Genomic DNA, 19871 nt, shown 5'->3' with positions numbered 1-19871 from the left:
CTTTCACAGTCATATTATTATCTGGGTTCTGAGGTCCTAAGCCCACCTACCTTTTCGTCTTCATTTTTCAGAGTCTTACGTTCGTTTTATTCATAATGTCCACGGTTTTTACCTGCACTTAGCAGGAGGAATAGAGAAATGCGTATTCTACCTTTGTGGAAGAAGTCTACACGGCACCGCTTTTAAGTTTACTTTTATATTTTCTCCAGGGTTAGGGTTGGATAGGGAGATAGGTGTGTATACGTGAAAAATCAGATCTTAGACTCAGAATAAGTGTTCCTATTTCATTTTATTCTCGACAAATAATAGTTAACTTTACTAAATTCACAAAATATTTAGGATTGGCTTTCTAACAGAAACTAACAAAGAACCCAAAGCTTGTACACTGGCTGACTCACAGCAGTTAGGAGAGAAGTGATCATAGAGAAATAAAGTGGGGAAATCACAAAAATACTGGATTAAGCCATGAAACCAGGAGTTCCTGACAAGCTTGCGGAAATCTGTAACATTTCCTATGGTCTTATTTATTCTCTGCATACTTCACTCTCAGAAGTAAGTATGTTAAAGTCTCCCAACAGGATCCGTTTCTATTCTGTTTAATGGTTCACACCTAGAATTCTACCATATCATATATTACCATTATACCTGGTTTCTTTCGCAATTTCCTAATCTTCTTTTTTAAGTTCATGAATTTGTTTTTTAACTTTTAATCTTTCTGCATCACTTTGTTTTAGATGATTTTCTTTTAGAAAGTATCGACTTAGATTCAGTTTTCTGCTTCTATCTGGATTTCAGCAGGAAAAGAATGAGAGACATCATATCACATATCACGATCATATTACAATCTTACCTAGAATTCCTGAACTCCTACAGCATTTTAACTTTGTCTTAGCAATTATAACTGCAGGATTTTGGCAAACTTATATATATATTATCTGTCCATAAACTATAGGCACTTGGAGGATAGAAAAAATCTTTATTACTTTTTGAAAAGCTTCCCAAAGTACTTATACATTGCCGTACTTATAAAAGATATCCAACAAATTTATTTTGAATTAAATTAATCAGGAAGATGAATCTCTGCACTAAGCACTGTGTGGCTAGAGAATACATCAACAATGAAATCCTAGTAAGCAGTCTGCCAGTTTAGAAATGTATGTTCAGAATGACTACCAACAAGGTATTCAATCAGTTTCGGTAGAGAGGCCTGATGTGAAAGCTCCCAAAGCAGGAATGAGCAGAATTGCTTTGGTTAAGTCATGATGAAAAGCTAATGACTGGTGGGAAGCAGCAACAGATGGCCAATCTGGCAGCGTCTTAAACAGGGGGAGCTCTTTAGGGATACAGACAACAGGGAGTTAGTTATAAATAGTTCCAAAATCTGTAAACTCAAAAGGAGCTCACAAAATCTGTGCAGCTTTAAAAATGTATACAGAGAAGCAAATCTGTTACCCTAAACTTACGAGGCTTCACCTGGACCATATTTACTTACAATAATTTTAAGAGATGACCAACTACAGCTGTTTCCAATTATCTATGGAAACTGAGGAAATCCATTTAATAGGGTCAAAACAGCATGTGATCTTTATTTATTTATTGCTCTATTTTACCAAATATTGAATTTGCATTTCTTAAATGCATCCTAAATGGGGGAAGGACTGGGGATATACCAGAAATGTGCTATGTTCAAAGGGTAATCCATCGAGATAGAATTTAACTACTACAAATCCACATATCAAATAACTCGGGTTTTTAATTAATACATTTAATTAAAATGCAAAATTTGTAGCACAAATTTCCCATGTATTCTTCTGTATGGTACTACCCTCTTTTCTCTGCCTCCTTCACTCTGGCTTTCTATCCTCAAACGCCTTCGCTTGAAGATAGTAGAACAAAAAATGACCCAAGTTTCAGAATTTGCCTTAACTTTCAGGCAAGTTAAGACTACTGTCAACTGAACCTTTCCCTTCAGGTCAAGTTGGTTAATTATTTTGGGAACTGGGCCAAGTGCCCACCATCTCACAGAAAAGGGTAAGACAAAATTCATCATGGTTTTCATTCCTCATTAAAAAAAAATAATGTCCAACCAAATGTTCATCAGCATCCCCAAAGGCATTCTATCCCTCTCTGACCTTGACCAAGACCTCTACTTCCCCTCAGTGTCCCCACACCACTGTATGCAGCCACTGTAACTGCAGCTCCAAATTCTCCTGTAACCTTAGTTATTTATTTATTTGATTTTTTGCTTTAAATAGGGGAAGGGCATGGCAACCCACTCCAGTATGCCTGCCTAGAGAAGTCCACGGACAGAAGAGCCTGGTGGGCTACCGTCCATGGAATCGCAAAGGGTCGGACACGGACACGATTGGGCGACTCACACACTTGCTGTAAATGAAATCCTGTCTTTTAAAGCACCACTTCTTACGCTGTTCTCTCAGATGGTGGTGCAGGCAGGTATCTTTCTTACTCCCCACTGCCACCTAAGCTTTCTACCCTTAGTGTCGGCCCTTCATATCTGCAAATACAGAACTCCTGGATACAGAGGGCTGACTGTTCTATGTCTTTTTATATAAGGGACTTGAGCATCCACAGATGTTGGTATCCAGAGAGAGACCTGGAACTATTTTTATATTTTGTTACCAATGCTGTTATCACGTTTTAACTCAGATCCACAAATTACCTAGAGAAAAAATATGTCAATTGTTCAATATTACCCCTTATATGGATATATTAAATAGAGTTCAATTCCTTTAAAACAATAGTTCTTGAAGCAACTCTTAAAAATAAAAATTAACAAAGCTGACTTCTGCTTCTGGCATGGTGGAGTACTAGGATCAGATTACCCTCTTTCAGTAAGGAGGAAGAGGAGAAAATGTGATACTGTTATCAGCTTCCCTGATGGCTCAGAGGTTAAAGCGTCTGCCTGCAATGCGGGAGACCCGGGTTCGATCCCTGGATCGGGAAGATGCCCTGGAGAAGGAAATGGCAACCCACTCCAGTATTCTTGCCTGGAGAATTCCATGGACAGTCTATCGGGTCTAAAAGAGTCTCTGAGCGACTTCACTTTCACCTCACTATCAGACATGAGGTAACAGAGAAATCAGGCCTTAACCCCCGGGGAGAAGAAAAGGGAAACTAATAAGCTGTCTTGTAATTTTCCCCCTCTTCTGCCTGGGGGCCCTTTCCAGACCACTGTGCAGAAACAGCCACAATGAACGGAGCACAGCAGCCTCGCCGACTTGATAAGCCAGATAAGGAAAGCGAAAGTGACTGAAATCTTGAGGCCAGAGTAGAGAGGAGAGAGCCACTCAGAGGAAAAGGAGCTCCAGAAATCAGCACAGGAGCCCTCTCTTCTGTCTTTAGCCAAATACTAATTCACACACGCACAGGGCAAAGCTCCGTAAGCTGGCAAAGGACAACTGCCAGGAAGCTACAGGTGTACCGTTTCCAAAACTTTTTCAGAAACAAGGACAAAAATTACCACCAACTTTTCCTCTAAAACTATGCAAGCCAGAAACTACAGGAGACTATAACTTTAAACTGCTGAAAGATAAAAATGTTAAACCCAGAAATGCGTTATCATTCGTCTTTTTCATCCTCATTCTCTCATAGATGTACAAGAGTTTTCCAGAGTCTAAGAAATCTGTGAATCCACAGCAGATTATACTGTTTTTGCTTTTGTATAATAGTTTATTTTTCGTTAAAAAGTTAGCTTACATTAACCTGCAACTGGTTTATTATTTTGTAAGTGAACTGATAAAGTTCTTTAAGTTCTTCAAAGTTTTAAAGTTCTTAATTTTTTAATTACTAACAGGTAAATTTTGATTGCTATAGCATGCAAAAGGAAAACCTGTTTGACAGCCTCAATAATTTTCATGTAAAGATACTCCGAGACTAAAAAGTTTGCAAGTGACTGCTTTAGACATGGGCTTCCCAGTGATAAAGAACCTGCTCGTCAATGTGGAACCAGAGATCAAACTGCCAGCATCCGCTGGATCATGGAAAAAGCAAGAAGAGTTCCAGAAAAACATCTATTTCTGCTTTATTGACTATTCCAAAGTCTTTTGACTGTGTGGATCACAATAAACTGTGGAAAATTCTGAAAGAGATGGGAATACCAGACCACCTAACCTGCCTCTTGAGAAACCTATATGCAGGTCAGGAAGCAACAGTTAGAACTCGACATGGAACAACAGACTGGTTCCAAATAGGAAAAGGAGTACGTCAAGGCTGTATATTGTCACCCTGCTTATTTAACTTATATGCAGAGTACATCATGAGAAACTCTGGGCTGGAGGAAGCACGAGCTGGAATCAAGATTGCTGGGGGAAATATCAATAACCTCAGATATGCAGATGTCACCATCCTTCTGGCAGAAAGTGAAGAAGAACTAAAGAGCCTCTTGATGAAAGTGAAAGAGGAGAGTGAAAAACTTGGCTTAAAGCTCAACATTCAGAAAACTAAGATCATGGCATCCAGTCCCATCACTTCATAGCAAATAGATGGGGAAACAGTGGCAACAGTGGCTGACTTTATTTTTTGGGCTCCAAAATCACTGCAGATGGTGACTGGAGCCATGAAATTAAAAGACGCTTACTCCTTGGAAGGAAAGTTATGACCAACCTAGACAGCGTATTAAAAAACAAAGACATTACTTTGTCAAGTAAGGTCCGTCTAGTCAAGGCTATGGTTTCTCCAGTGGTCGTGTATGGATGTGAGAGTTGGACGATAAAGAAGGCTGAGCGCCGAAGAATTGATGCTTTTGAACTGTGGTGTTGGAGAAGACTCTTGAGAGTCCCTTGGACTGCAAGGAGATCCAACCAGTCCATCCTAAAGGAGATCAGTCCTGGGTGTTCATTGGAAGGACTGATGTTGAAGCTGAAATACCAATACTTTGGCCACTTGATGCAAACAGCTGACTCATTTGAAAAGACCCTGATGCTGGGAAAGATTGAGGGCAGGAGGAGAAGGGGACAACAGGGAATGAGATGGTTGGATGGCATCACCAACTCGATGGACATGGGTTTGGGTGGACTCCGGGAGCTGGTGATGGACAGGGAGGCCAGGCGTGTTGTGGTTCATGGGGTCGCAAAGAGTTGGAGACGACAGAGCGACTGAACTGAACCAAGCTGTCAATGCGGAGACATAAGAGACACGGGTTTGATCCCTGGATCAGGAAGACCCCCTGGAAGAGGGCATGGCAGCCCACTCCAGTGTTCCTGCTGGGACAGTTTCATGAACACAGGCGCCTGGAGGCGTATGGCCCACTGGCTCACAGAGGGTCGGACGTGGCTGAAGAGATTTAGTACAAATGCACGCTTCAGGCGCGTGGCTTCATCTAACTGGTGCTCTGCTGTGATGCCACTGAGCTCCTGGGAGAGATCTTCACTACAAATTCAATTTCTCTAATAAATACACAGTTTTGTTTTGTCAGTCTAGGTAATGCATTATCTTTGAAAAGAATCCGTCCATTTCATCTACTTTAATTATTAGTAGAAAATTGTTTACAGTATTCCCTTAATCTAGAATATATTATGACATCCTTCTTTTACTCTAGATATTGATAATTTGTGGCTTCTCTCCTTTCACAATCATCAGTTTGATTAAAGGTAACAATTTTACTCATTTCCCCCCCCAAAATATGAACTGTATCAATTTCAGCTCTCCCAATACTTGAAACATCTGGGTTTTGGTGATGGCGATGGTGGTGTGATCAAATACATACACGTTTAAAAGATTTGCAGATCTAACTCAACCAGTTTTCTCCAAACTACCCATGCACAGGCAAACGATTTATTTAAATTCAAGACAGACGAATGGGTTTTAATAGAGCAAGAAAATTTTATTTATATGGTTCCATGTTTCACCTTGCAATTAAATTGTTAAATTTTGGCACAATAGAAAAGAGGAAGATCTAAATTATCTGTGTGATGAAACGAGAAGCACACAAAAGCGCTTCTTTTGTATGATGGGAAATAACTGTTGTCTGGAAAAAAAAAAGGCAATGCAGCTTTTGAGTTGTGAGCCATTTCTTCATCAAACACTTGAAAGAATGGACAAACTCTCACTTGGACTAGAGTATCCAAATTTTTGAGAAGACATTTTCTCACAAATGACAGTCAGCTCAGTACTTCAAGGAAAACAAATGACAGTATTTACTACCAGTGATAAAATTCTAACTTTCAACTTAAAATTAACATTTTGGAAAATTTATATCTGTCCCTGGGAGTCTTGGCAGCTTCCCAAGATTCTTTTGGTAAGGCAGGTAGTGAGAGTAACAAATGATTTTTTAATTTTATAGAATGTGGCAGCTCAAGCTTTTTGCTTTCAGGATCCCTTAAGCCCTCTAAAATTACTGAAAATACCAAAGAATTTCTATTTATGTGGATTATACCTATCAATACTTACTATATTAGACATTAAAGTTGAACATTTAAATTTTTAAAACTTACTTGAAAATAAAAATAAACGTAATGCATGCTAAGAAACTGCCGCTTGGATGGAAAGTGACCGTTTCCTGAAAGCTAGTGAGAAGCATCCCACTGTGCCACAGGTTTCCAAGTCCTTTTCCTGCGGTTTAACTTCAGACAGCTGGGGTCTCTTATGTGGTTCTGCGCTCACTCTGCTGCCGCATCGCAGGTCAGGACATATGGCCACTGAAAAGCTCTTGAGAACAAGCATGAAAAAGGCAAAGAGTATCTTAGTATTACTGTGAAAACTGCTGAACTTCATGGAGTTCTGGCAATTCCTTCCCATGTTCTGCACTGTGAAAGAGATGATAACAAACCTTAGCAAACTAGCAAACTAAGGTACAGAAACCAATGTTGTAAATCTCTTCTTTTATAAAAATCCCAATTTTATTAAGGACACATTTCTTTAAAGCAAAATATATATTTTAGACTTTAATCCCTAATCAAATCAAAGCAATTATCACTACTCTAGTCCCCAATTAATATAAACTAATGTGACTTTAAGATCTCTCATAATAAACAGCTACATGTGAGTCCATGTACATAACTATATGTAATTTCTCACACATGCATGGAATATATGAAAATAAATACACCAAAACATTATTAGCAAGATTATGGATATCTTTTTATCTTTCTTTTCCCCTCAATTTTCTATATGTATTTGTATTTGACTTTTTAAAAAATGGGAAAATGCTTCTCACTACTCTCTTCCTCTCTCTGGCACTGGATAATCTTCTTTCAAAGAGTGTGCCCTGACCTTAGGAAATCAGCAGGTCTTAATAACTATAAGGAGGGAAAGAATAAGAAGAAAATTTCACCAGGAAATAAGATGCAGTGTACCCTACATCAACATATCAAAGGACTAGAATCTAGAATTCTGATTCAAAAACCTAGGATTTCTAGTAAAATATGCTCTTCTCATAAAATAATACATCTTATATAGTGTCAGCAAGAGCTATGTACACCAATAAACTTATTATAAATATTTAGCTCTGTAGTTTATTAAGTATTCTCACTTACTCTCTACTCTCCTTTCATCTTATATCATCATAGAATACAGCACTTTAAATTCATACTCTAAACAGATTTAATCAACTTTTTAAAAAAGAGACCTCAGTCTTTCTGTTCAGTGTTTGTGTCTTGGCCAAAAGTAATTTCAGTAAAGGGCCAATTAACTCAGAGCAAGGAAATACAAGGCTCTAACTTCTTCTGGTTAGAAATCTCAAAACTATATTACTTTTACAACTGGTCTGCACTGCCGCACCCACTACGCCATAATTAACATGAAGAGAAGGGAGAACATGATGGTGCATCACAAACAACTCTTTCACTTAACCAGCAGAGGAGAAGCAGCATGAAGCCGTGATTAAAACTCAGACTCTAAGGCAGACTGTCTGGATTCAGATTCCGGCCCCACCATCCTGGGGAATTAATTTTATCTGCCTCCGTTTCCCCGTCTGTAAAATGATGGAGTGCTGAGTCACTCAATTATGTCTGACTCTTTGCAACCCATGGACTGTAGCCTGCCAGGCTCCTCTGTCCATGTGATTTTCACAGAATAATAAATAATCTCTACCTACAAGGTTGTTAAAAGGATTAAATGAGTGTTAATATTTGTAAGATGCTGGCACAGTAAGTATTTTTAAAAGAAAAAGTAACAAAGCCCAGAAGTTAAAGTTCAAACACTTTAAAAAATAAATGATGAAATAATTGTAGAAATGCAGAAAAGCCAAATCAGATCATTTAGAATACTGCATACTCAACTTTGTAGCTTCTTAAAACGGTATAGTCATGTGGTGTTCAATTATCTCTCAATATAGCAGGAGTTCAAACTGCTGAAGTACAAATCACTTTGAGGGACTTCACAAAAATGTGGCTTTATGTAAAAAAATATCTTTATGTCCACATAAACTGAACAGAAAAATGTTCTGTATTTGAAAGAAGTAAGGTTATACCGAATACCAACATGGACAGGACAGACCTCAATTGTTCTGCAGACTACCAAAGAAAGCAGAAAGGAAGATCCTGCGTGGCCAATCTGTTCAAAGTGTGAATGCAAGAAATGAACAATTACATAAAATTCAAACTAAAACTAATTTTCTACAGGAATGAAGTGCTCCAGATTGAGGCAGAGTGTGTACACGCTGAAACACAGACATCTTCCACTGGCAGGAAGCACTCAGTGACCAACCAGGTTAGGTCAAAATGACAGAACAGTCACTGTAAGAAATTCCCACTGACCAAATCTGAGACAATGTGAACATCAATAATAATAACAATAACAATGACACCTAAAGCAAGCAGGAAAAAAAATAAGAATAAAGCAAACATCAATAAAACTAAGACAGCGAAATAGTGGGAAAAAAACACCAAAGGTGTTTTGGAAAATATGAATAAAATTAATAAATGTACAGCTAGGTTAAGAAAAAAACAGAGAGAAGACACAAATTACCAACAAAAAGAGGGATCATCACTACTAACTGCAAGTATGTCAAAAGGACAGATGATAAAGGAGATGAAATAGATCGAATCTGTGAAAAGACATAATCTACCAAAATACACACAGAGACAGATCATCTGAATTGGCCTATATCTACTGAAGAAACTGAATCAATAGTTATTAACCTTCAGCTTAAAGTGCCAAGTCCAAATGGTTTCACTGGCGAATTTCACCAAACATACGAGGAACAAAAAAATAAAGATAAACTCTCTATACTCTACCAGAAAACAAAAGAAGAGGAAATATTACCAAATTCATTTTATGAGTGCTGCATATCCTAATACCAAAATCAAACACATTACAAGAAAACTACAGAACAGTATCTCTTTTGAACACAGATGCAAAAATTCAAAACAAGATATCTGCGGTTAAATTCAACAATGTATAAAAAGAATTCTATACCACAATGAAGGGGTATATTCCAGGAAATCAAGGCTGGTTCTAAAATTTATAAATGTAACCCACCACATCAAAAGAAGAAAGAAGAAAAATCATATAATCATACCAACAGAAGAAAAAGCATTTGACAAAATTGCACTCAATATGCCAGCAAATTTGGAAAACTCAGCAGTGGCCACAGGACTGGAAAAGGTCAGTTTTCATTCCAATCCCAAAGAAAGGCAATGCCAAAGAATGCTCAAACTACCGCACAATTGCACTCATCTCACATGCTAGTAAAGTAATGCTCAAAATTCTCCAAGCCAGGCTTCAGCAATAGGTGAACCGTGAACTTCCTGATGTTCAAGCTGGTTTTAAAAAAGGCAGAGGAATCAGAGATCAAATTGCCAACATCCGCTGGATCATGGAAAAAGCAAGAGAGTTCCAGAAAAACATCTATTTCTGCTTTATTGACTATGCCAAAGCCTTTGACTGTGTGGATCACAATAAACTGTGGAAAATTCTGAAAGAGATGGGAATACCAGACCACCTGACCTGCCTCTTGAGAAACCTACATGCAGGTCAGGAAGCAACAGTTAGAACTGGACATGGAACAACAGACTGGTTCCAAATAGGAAAAGGAGTACGTCAAGGCTGTATATTGTCACCCTGCTTATTTAACTTATATGCAGAGACATCATGAGAAATGCTGGACTGGAAGAAACACAAGCTGGAATCAAGATTGCCGGGAGAAATATCAATAACCTCAGATATGCAGATGTCACCATCCTTCTGGCAGAAAGTGAAGAGGAGCTAAAAGCCTCTTGATGAAAGTAAAAGAGGAGAGTGAAAAAGTTGGCTTAAAGCTCAACATTCAGAAAACGAAGATCATGGCATCTGGTCCCATCACTTCATGGGAAATAGATGTGGAAACAGTGGAAACAGTGTCAGACTTTATTTTTCTGGGCTCCAAAATCACTGCAGATGGTGACTGCAGCCATGAAATTAAAAGACGCTTACTCCTTGGAAGAAAAGTTATGACCAACCTAGATAGTATATTCAAAAGCAGAGACATTAGTTTGCCGACTAAGGTCCATCTAGTCAAGGCTATGGCTTTTCCAGTGGTCATGTATGGATGTGAGAGTTGGACTGTGAAGAAGGCTGAGTGCCGAAGAATTGATGCTTTTGAACTGTGGTGTTGGAGAAGACTCTTGAGAGTCCCCTGGACTGCAAGGAGATCAAACCAGTCCATTCTGAAGGAGATCAGCCCTGGGTGTTCTTTTGGAAGGACTGATGCTAAAGCTGAAACTCCAATACTTTGGCCACCTCATGTGAAGAGCTGACTTATTGGAAAAGACTCTGATGCTGGGAGCGATTGGGGGCAGGAGGAGAAGGGGACGACCGAGGATGAGATGGCTGGATGGCATCACGGACTCGATGGACGGGAGTCTGAGTGAACTCCAGGAGTTGGTGATGGACAGGGAGGCCTGGTGTGCTGCGATTCATGGGGTCGCAGAGTCGGACATGACTGAGCAACTGAACTGAACTGAACTGAAGACCTATTCATGGGCTTCCCTGGTGGCTCAGATGGCAAAGCGTCTGCCTGCAGTGCGGGAGACCCGGGTTCAATCCCTGGGTCAGGAAGATCCCCTGGAGAAGGAAATGGCAATCCATTCCTGTATTCTTTCCTGGAAAATCCCATGAATGGAGGAGCCTGGCAGGCTACAGTCCATGGGGTCACAAAAGAGTCAGACACAACTGAGCGACTTCACTAATACCTATTCATGATTAAAACATTTTAAAAACTCAGAAAAGTAGATATAGAATTTGAGAATAGGAATTCCTCAACCTGATAAAGAACACCTTAAAAGAAAGAGTCTACAGTTAACATTATACTTAAAGGTAAAAAGCTAGATATTCTTTAAATTTAATCGCTCATTCATGTCGGACTCTTTGTGACCCCATGGACCCTGCCAGGCTCCTCTGTCCACGGGATTCTCCAGGCATGAATACTGGATTGGGTTGCCATGCCCTCCTCCAGGGGATCTTCCCAACCCTGAGATCACAGCCAGGTCTCCCCCATGGCGGATTCTTTACTGTCTGAGCCACCAAGGAAGCCCATAAACACTGGAGCCCTCCATTCTCCAGGGGGTCCCCCCAACACAGGAATCAAACTGGGGTCTCCTGTATTAAAGGCAGATTCTTTACCAGCTAAGCTACAAGGGAAGCCCAAGAAACTGGATACTTTCCAAGTTCAGAGACAAGGTAATAAACACGTCTTCTTACCACTCCTATTCAATATCATACCGGAAGTTCTAGCTATTGCAGTAAGACAACAAAAGAAATTATAGAGTACAGAGATTGTTAAAAGAAGAAAACTGCTTTGTTTGCAAATGAGATGATTTATAAACTCCCACCAAATGGACCAAAAAAAAAAAAAACAAACCCCTCCTAGGTGATACAGTTGTTTCTATTTGGGTATAAATCAATAATTTTGATATTGCTATACACATATACATACTGGAATTGAACAGCCAAGTAAATGGATGGTATATGGCAGGAGGCAGGTTTCTCACTGTTGGGAGGAAATTTATGACCAATAAAGGCAGGATGCCAGAATGATTCATGTGGTAATGGATTAAAATGGAAGACAGTAAGAACTCATATTAACTTTACTACTGACATAGATGGTTACACAAAGAAATATTTATAGACATGTATACAGACACACTTATACACGTGTGTTAATATATACACATTCATTGTTTCTACTCTGTCTGCTGAGAGTGCCTAGAAGAAACCAAATCCCAGAAGCAACAAGCACATTTAGCACCAAGATTTTATTATCTTTATTGGAGCACATTTAGTACCCAGATCCTATAATCTTTACGGAAGAATTAGCACCATTCTGCAATAAACTGAAAGAGGACTCCCTGAAAAAATGGCTGATTCTAGGTCTGGGACAGAAAATATACAAGACGAGCTGGGAGCATCTTGTAGTGCCAAAAATAAAGATAGCCTCAAAAACAAAATCACCCACTTTGACAGAGGTAAGTGAGAGGGGCACAGTAGCCAACTGAAAGACCTCTTAATAACCAAAGTTAGAAAAATCTAAACAAATTAGTTTAAATACCTATAAATCTATACTGATATTAATGACTGAATAAGTTAACAAATGGGAGAAGAGACAAATCTCTTGTGCAAAAGGCTTCTAAATAACTAATGGACTCTACTCTCAAGCACAAAGGGTGTAACTCCTCATTCTTCAAGGTTGCGCATAGTGACTTCTTCCCAACAGTACTCGCAACCAGGCAAGGGGCGAGTGGGAGACCTGACAACCATCACCTCAGCCAGACAATCAAGGCAACAGCCACAGTCGTAAATTATGCTCATGGAATATTCCCTTGATACTATGGATGAAAATGGCACTTAACCTCTGTGATCTTCCTCTCTAAAACCCATGTGTGCTGGGCTTAGTCGCTCAGTCGTGTCTGACTCTTTGCAACACGGACTGTAGCCTGCCAGGCTCCTCTGTCCATGGGGATTCTCCAGGCAAGAATACTGGAGTGGGCTGCCATTGCCTTCTCCAGGGGATCTTTCCAACCCAGGAATCAAATCCAGGTTTCCCACATTGCAGGCGGATTCTTTATCTTCTGAGCCACCAGGGAAGCTAAAACCTATAACTCTAGTCTAAAAATAAGAAAAACACCAAATTCCAATAAAGGGATATCCTACAAAATATCTCAAAACTATCAAGGTCATCAAAAAATTCAAGAAATGTCTGAGAAACTCAAAGCCAAGACAACCCTAAGAAGACAGGAAAACTAAACCTAACATGGTATCCTGGATGGCATACCTGGAACAGAAAAGGACATTAGATCAGAGGAAAACTGAATAAACAGTGGGCTTTAGCTACTACTAATATATCAATATTATTCACTAATTATAAGAAATATACCATCATAATGGAGGATATAGGTAATAGGAGAAACTGGGTGCAGGGTTATGCTCTTGTCTTTTTTCTATAAATCTAAAATTCCTAAAAAATAAAGCCTAGTAAAAAAAGGAACAGTGACTAAATGACTACAAACCCCATCCCTCCAAACCAAAAATTTCTGTGAACCAAAAGAGAGAGAAACAAAATTAGTTGACACCTTTGGAGATGACTAGTCACCAATTTTCAGAGTTGAAAGCTAGTTCAGTGTTTCAGAGCTGAAAGAATTCTCAGAGTTAGAGTTGATACATCAAAGGAAATTAAGCATATTCATCAACTTTTTGGGTAGAATTGTAGTTCAATCTCAGTTGACGTAGGAAGGGTCTTTTTACCGGAGGACAGCTGGCTAATAGATCCAGAAGGATCTTGCATCACTCTGCAAGCCCAAATGAAATAACTGGTTTAGATACGGTTCATCGATACATGCTAGAAACATCAGGTAAAATGCTTCTGGAAAACAATATTTGTAGGGTACCAAAATATCACCTCACTGGTCAATTGCTAATTGCAAAGGGGAAGGAGGAAAGTCAACTGTATAATGAACCGATTTAGTGAATATCATCTTAACCAAGTGATCACATTTCAGGTAGACAAACTAAGACCTGTCTTATGTTATGAATCAGTATAATGTACACAGGAACATCTAAGTCAAAAAAATCTAAATATAATGCAGCCTTTAGACACAAAGGTTAGAGATAAAAGTCAAATACCATAAGAAAACCATCAGACAAATCTAGAATGCCAAGAATATTCTATAAAATGATTGGTCTGATCTCTCCAAGAAGTCAGTATCATGGAGAGAAAAATGGAGGTGGGAACAAGTTAAAAGTGACTAAAGAAACAAGTTAAAAGTGACTAAATCAAATGTAATGCATGAACTTAAAATTCTGGCTCAAGAAAGCCCACTACAAATGGACAACTTGAATACAGACTAAATATTAAGGTTGCCCTCTTCCAAATATGACATTTATAAAACAATGTGTTTAATTTTAGGAGATGCTTTAGGGGTCAAACGCAGCCAAAAAAAAAAAAGTCTCTATTAGGAGAGAAATAAACAAATATAACAAAATGTTAACAACTGTATCCAAGTGGCAGTATACAGGTGTCCACTGTCCTATTCTTCCAATTTCTCTGTATGCTTGAACATTCTTAATGGAAGCTGGGGCAAGGGTAGGGGTGGAAGACAAGAGTGACTCAAAAAAAAAGAAAAGAAAAGCTGATTAAATGGCCATTTGTAAACCACAGAGGACAGTAATAGTAGGCTCTACGGGCAGGTGTGATAAAGAAGATTTTAAGTCAGTCAGCTGACACAGACACTGCATGGATACTAGGAAAGTGAAAACATGAAAGAGACGGATCAGTTTAAGAAAGGGTTCCTATCCAAGTATCAACCAAAACTCCACTGATAAAGTGACCTAAGACTGAACACCTCCAATATCTCTCATTTTTTCAGAAGGAAAAAACGAGAGAGAGAGACTACAAAAGCAGTTATTTCCCTTTCAACTGCAGTGGTTGATGAGTGATAGAAACTGCTGCAGTTCTGAAGTTTCAGAAATATATGACTGCGCTGAAGGATAAGCAGCATAAATGGATTCATGAAGACTCTAAGTTAATTTACACACATAAATGCATATGAAGACGGCACACCAAATCAAAGCCAGCAACGTTTCATAGAGCTTGCATTAACCAGTTTCACAGAATTAAGTTCTCCCTGCAATCCCTTACTGTACTGGTGGCTTAGCGGCTGTGCTAGTATATAATGCTATAAAGCACAGTCATTAAGTCCAGCCCAAAGGTCAGTCCCTCCGTTTAATGACTTAGATGGCTATCCTGGGGTTTCTCTGTAGAACAGATTTTAAAATTTTCTTCAACATAACTATGCAGAGACTTCTCGTTGCCTCCTCCACACTCCCTAGGACTCTACAGCCTTATAACTAAGCCAGTATCATGCCAAAAGTATGTCAGCTGCTTCTGTATGTGACTGACCTTTGTAATTCCTGACAGACATGAAAATGTTACCTTACCTTCACCTCTCCCAAACCTTGCAAAAACATCATTTTCTGACAAGTATTTCTTCCGTTTTCTAATCTTAATCCTATTTCCTTTCTCTAATAATTGCTATAATGTATATATGATGAATATATACCATATATATAAGAATACTGGGACTCAAACTCTCACCCTGAGACAAAACCAAAATTACATACAATAGAATTTCAAACAGGGAATTTCATGACACAAGCCTTCATTAAGCTAACAAATTGCTTTCCCTTATAACAGTGACCTGCCAAGTAATAGATGAGAGTTGGACCATAAATAAGGCTGAGCACCAAAGAACTGATGCTTTGGAGTTGTGGTGCTGAAGACTCTGGAGAGTCCCTTGGACAGCAAGGAGATCAAACCAGTCAATCCTAAAGGAAATCAACCCTGATATTCATTGGAAGGACTGATGCTGAAGCTGAAGCTCCAATAGTTTGGCCACCCTGATGTGAAGAACTGACTCACTGGAAAAAGACCCTGATGATGCGAAAGATGGAAGGGAGGAGGAGAAGGGGACAACAGAAGATGAGATGGCTGGATGGCATCCCCGACTCAATGGCATGAGTTTGAGTAAGCTCCGGGAGTTGGTGAAGGACAGGGAGGCCTGGCGTGCTGCAGTCCACGGGGTCACGAAGAGTCAGACACGACTGAGCAACTGAACTGAACTGCATCACTAGCCAGTCCCTGAATTCGTCACGCTGTGATTTCATTAGTAAATGGGACTTTATCTTTTTCTGCCATACATTCACCCTAAATTTAAAAAAAAAAAAAAAAAAAAAACCCTTCCAGTAGTCTATCACCATCGTCTGGTGTGAAAAGCCAATTCACTGGAAACAACCCTGATGCTGGGAAAGAGTGAAGGCAAAAGGAGAAGGGAGCAACAGAGGATGACATGGTTAGATGGCATCACTGACTCAATGGACATGAATTTGAGCAAACTCCAACAGATGAGGTAGGTCAGAGAAATCTGTTGTGCTGCGGTCCATGGGATTACAAAGAGTCAGACACAACTTAGCAACTGAACAACAACAACTGCAATAGAGAAGTGGGTAATTTAGAGTGACTCAGCTTCCCTGGTGGCTCAGACGGTAAAGCGTCTGCCTGCAGTGCAGGAGACCTGGGTTCGATCCCTGGGTTGGGAAGATCTCCTGGAGAAGGAAATGGCAATCCACTCCAGTATTCTTGCCTGGAGAATCCCACAGACGGAGGAGCCTGGTAGGCTACAGTCCATGGGGTCGCAAAGAGTCGGACACGACTGAGCAACTTCACTCACTCTTACTGAGAGCAAAGAGAAAAACTGGGTATCTCACAGGCGAAAAGAAAAATAATTATAAATACTTCTTCAAAGGCATCAGACTCCTAAAAAGGCAATAAAAAGGTATGGAGGCAGAGATCTGGGACAGTAAGAAAATCTTCAGAGGTGAGCCAGGCATGCAAGGGCCATTTTCTCAGCGGGCACCTGCCAATTCCATAAAGGTGGCTGGAAAGCTGAGCTGAACTTTTCAGATTTACAAGGCTGGCGGAGAATGGGTGTTAAATATTAGAGGTAAGGAACCAACAAAGTATGGGGTTAGAGAAATAGGGGGTAATAAAACACTTGGTTTTATTTTGGGACTCCCTAGGGTAATACCCTAGGATTAAAGAAAAAATAAAATAGACCAGCCATGGCACTGCCCAGCTTGGAAACATTTTTGTCTCTAAATGGATTAAGATTATCCTTGTTAAATTATGCCTGTCATTTTTCACATATAATATCTTAATAAAAAGGAAGAGAGTAAGACAACATGATTAAAAAAAAATAGAAACTGACAGTGGCCTATAGGAAAACACAGAGGATCAAGATAATAAAGTTATCCAATACAGAAATGCTTAATATAGCAAAAAAAAATTTTTTTAACTGTGAGCTGGCCCTGTACAAAAGCCGACTAACCTCAATCAAAATTTCAAATAATGCATTTCCTAACCCTTAAAGTCATCTAACTGATTCTTTAGAAATTCAGTTGTTCTAAAACTTTGGTCCACATACATCCAAAAAGAACATGATACCTACTAAAATTAAAAAAAATAAAATCAGCCTTCCAATCTAAAATATATTCATGTACCCACAGTCAGGCCCTCTAACACACCCTCTTGGTACATTCCCCAAGTGGGGGCACACCCCGCTAAGTTGCCACCAGAGAGAGGGAGCCGCCATAGCTCAAATCAGATGTTTTCAAGCATTTTACATCACAACCAGTTACATATATACCTCTGTGTGTATCTATATGTAAGAACACTCAACTTAATTGAAAAAAAATTTCATAAAACAGTTCTTAGCTACAGAAAATAAGCAAGACATGGTGACTGACCTAAGGACAGACATATAGATAAATGGAATAAAAGTGAGTTGAGAAAAAAGATTTTAAAAACAAGAACAGTAAGACATTTGAACAAGAAAGCACAATGTAGTTGACCTTGAACCCCCACCATGCAGTTGAAAATCTACATATAACTTTACAGGTGGCCCTTCTTACCCACGTCCACATGCCTGGACTCATTCAACCCTGCGTCTTGTATGCAGCATTATAGTTATGTATCTATTGAAAAAAATATGCATAAAAGTGGACCAGTGCAGTTCAAACCCATGTCGTTCAAGGCTCAACTGTTTTTCAACAAACAGTGCTGGGATAACTACATATCCATATGCCAAAGAATGAAATCAGATCCCTTCCTCACATCACACACAAATTGAGTCAAAAAGAATCACAATGCTAAACGTGAGAGCTAAAACTATAGAACTCTTTGAAAGAGACACAGGAGTGATCTTCATGACCTTGAATCAGGCAATGATTTCTAAGATGAACACCAAAAGCACAAGCAACAAAGGAAAACAGGAACTTGAGCATGAATGCTCAGGACAGTGTTGCTCACTGCAGCCAAACGGCCGCCAGCGCGAGAGCGGGCGAAGCGAGCGCGGGGTATTCGTGCAAACGTACACTATCACGAGAATAATGGCATACTGACACACACCACACGCCCGCCAACGCGAGAGCGGGCAAAGGGGCCTTGGCGTATTCGTGCAAACGGACACTACCAGATCACAGGGAACAATGCATACTGACACACACCACACGATGAACAGGCCTGGAAACACTGTGCTAAGTGAAACGAGCAGTCACCACAAAAGACTGCTGCTGCTGCTGCTGCTGCGTCGCTTCAGTCGTGTCCGACTCTGTGCGACCCCACAGGCGGCAGCCCACCCGGCTCCCCCATCCCTGGGATTCCAGGCAAGAACACTGGAGTGGGTTGCCATTTCCTTCTCCAGTGCATGAAAGTGAAAAGTGAAAGTGAAATCGCTCAGTCGTGTCCTAATCTCAGCCACCCCATGGACTGCAACCTACCAGGCTCCTCCGCCCGTGGGGTTTTCCAGGCAAGAGTACTGGAGTGGGGTGCCATCGCCTTCTCCCCACAAAAGACTACACATTACATAATGTCCAGAATAGGCAAACTGATTATAGAGACAGAAAGTGAAGTGAAGTTGCTCAGTCGTGTCCGACTCTTTGTGACCCCATGGACTGTAGCCTACCAGGCTCCTCCGTCCATGGGATTTTCCAGGCAAGAGTACTGGAGTGGGGTGCCATTTCCTTCTCCAGGGGATCTTCCCGACCCAGGGATCGAACCCGGGTCTCCTACATTGCAGACAGACCCTTTAGCCTCTGAGCCATCAGACAGAAGTAGAAGGTAAGTAGTTACCTGGGGCTAGGGCTGGGGCAGGAGGTGTGCACAGGCGGGAACAGGAAACAACTTCCAGCTAGTAAGCACAGAGTTTCTTTCAGGAGTAACAAATATGTTCTAAAATTAGTTGTGATGATTGCATTACTTCATAAATATACGAGAAAGACTTTGTACTGTATACTTCAAACAGGTTAACTGTAATGATACATGAATGAAATCTCAATAAAGCTGCTAAAAAATCCTTGTATTAGCCCCTTATTACTTGTGATACACCCTGACATCTTCTATTCTATTTCACTTAAAAATACAACACTAGTCATGATGTCTCAAATTCCTTCTACAATCCGCAAACAGGTCAAGGCTAGCAATCCTATGTCTTGCCAAAACCACTGCCATTCTATGTCCTCTAACAGCTGAACTGATGGCCACCTTCTCCTAGCTACTAGCAAGATCAATCTCACCACACCTTACTTACATCCCCGAGTCCCACTCTTCCTGATCCACGATCGTTTCCCAAACTGTCACTGCCACACTGCTTGTATATCCTCCGTTTCACCCCATTTCTCATCCCCTACCCCCCAAATCCTTTACTAGACCTTCTGAAATTTTAACTACCTTTACTATCCCTGATCACTAACTACCTTCCCTCCAATTCTCGCTCACTGATTAAAGATGTCAGCAACTGATTCCCGGTACGTACCCTTACTCCTCTCACCATTCATGCAGACTGACTGACCCCTTTAATACTTCAGCCCCTTTAACTCTTTGGCCC

At 40.1% G+C, this 19871-nt stretch overlaps 1 protein-coding gene across 9 annotated transcripts in view; it reads right to left on the bottom strand.

The window, feature by feature from the left end:
* The window catches only part of MAPK8 (mitogen-activated protein kinase 8), a 98556-nt gene that overhangs the window by 67871 nt on the left and 10814 nt on the right, over positions 1-19871 (bottom strand). For 3 of the 9 annotated variants that reach the window (XM_060406508.1, XM_060406510.1, XM_060406506.1), the window contains exon 1: positions 1-19871. This exon is cut by the window's left edge. The exons of the other annotated variants lie outside the window; for them this stretch is intronic. The gene's annotated coding sequence lies outside the window, so the exon portion shown is untranslated. 9 annotated transcript variants of the gene reach the window in all.

This window comes from Ovis aries, chromosome 25 (genome assembly GCF_016772045.2).
Source record: "Ovis aries strain OAR_USU_Benz2616 breed Rambouillet chromosome 25, ARS-UI_Ramb_v3.0, whole genome shotgun sequence".
NCBI classification, from domain to species: Eukaryota; Metazoa; Chordata; class Mammalia; order Artiodactyla; family Bovidae; genus Ovis; species Ovis aries.
The sequence above is the reverse complement of the archived record's forward strand: the minus strand, read 5'-3'. Positions and strand labels throughout refer to the sequence as shown.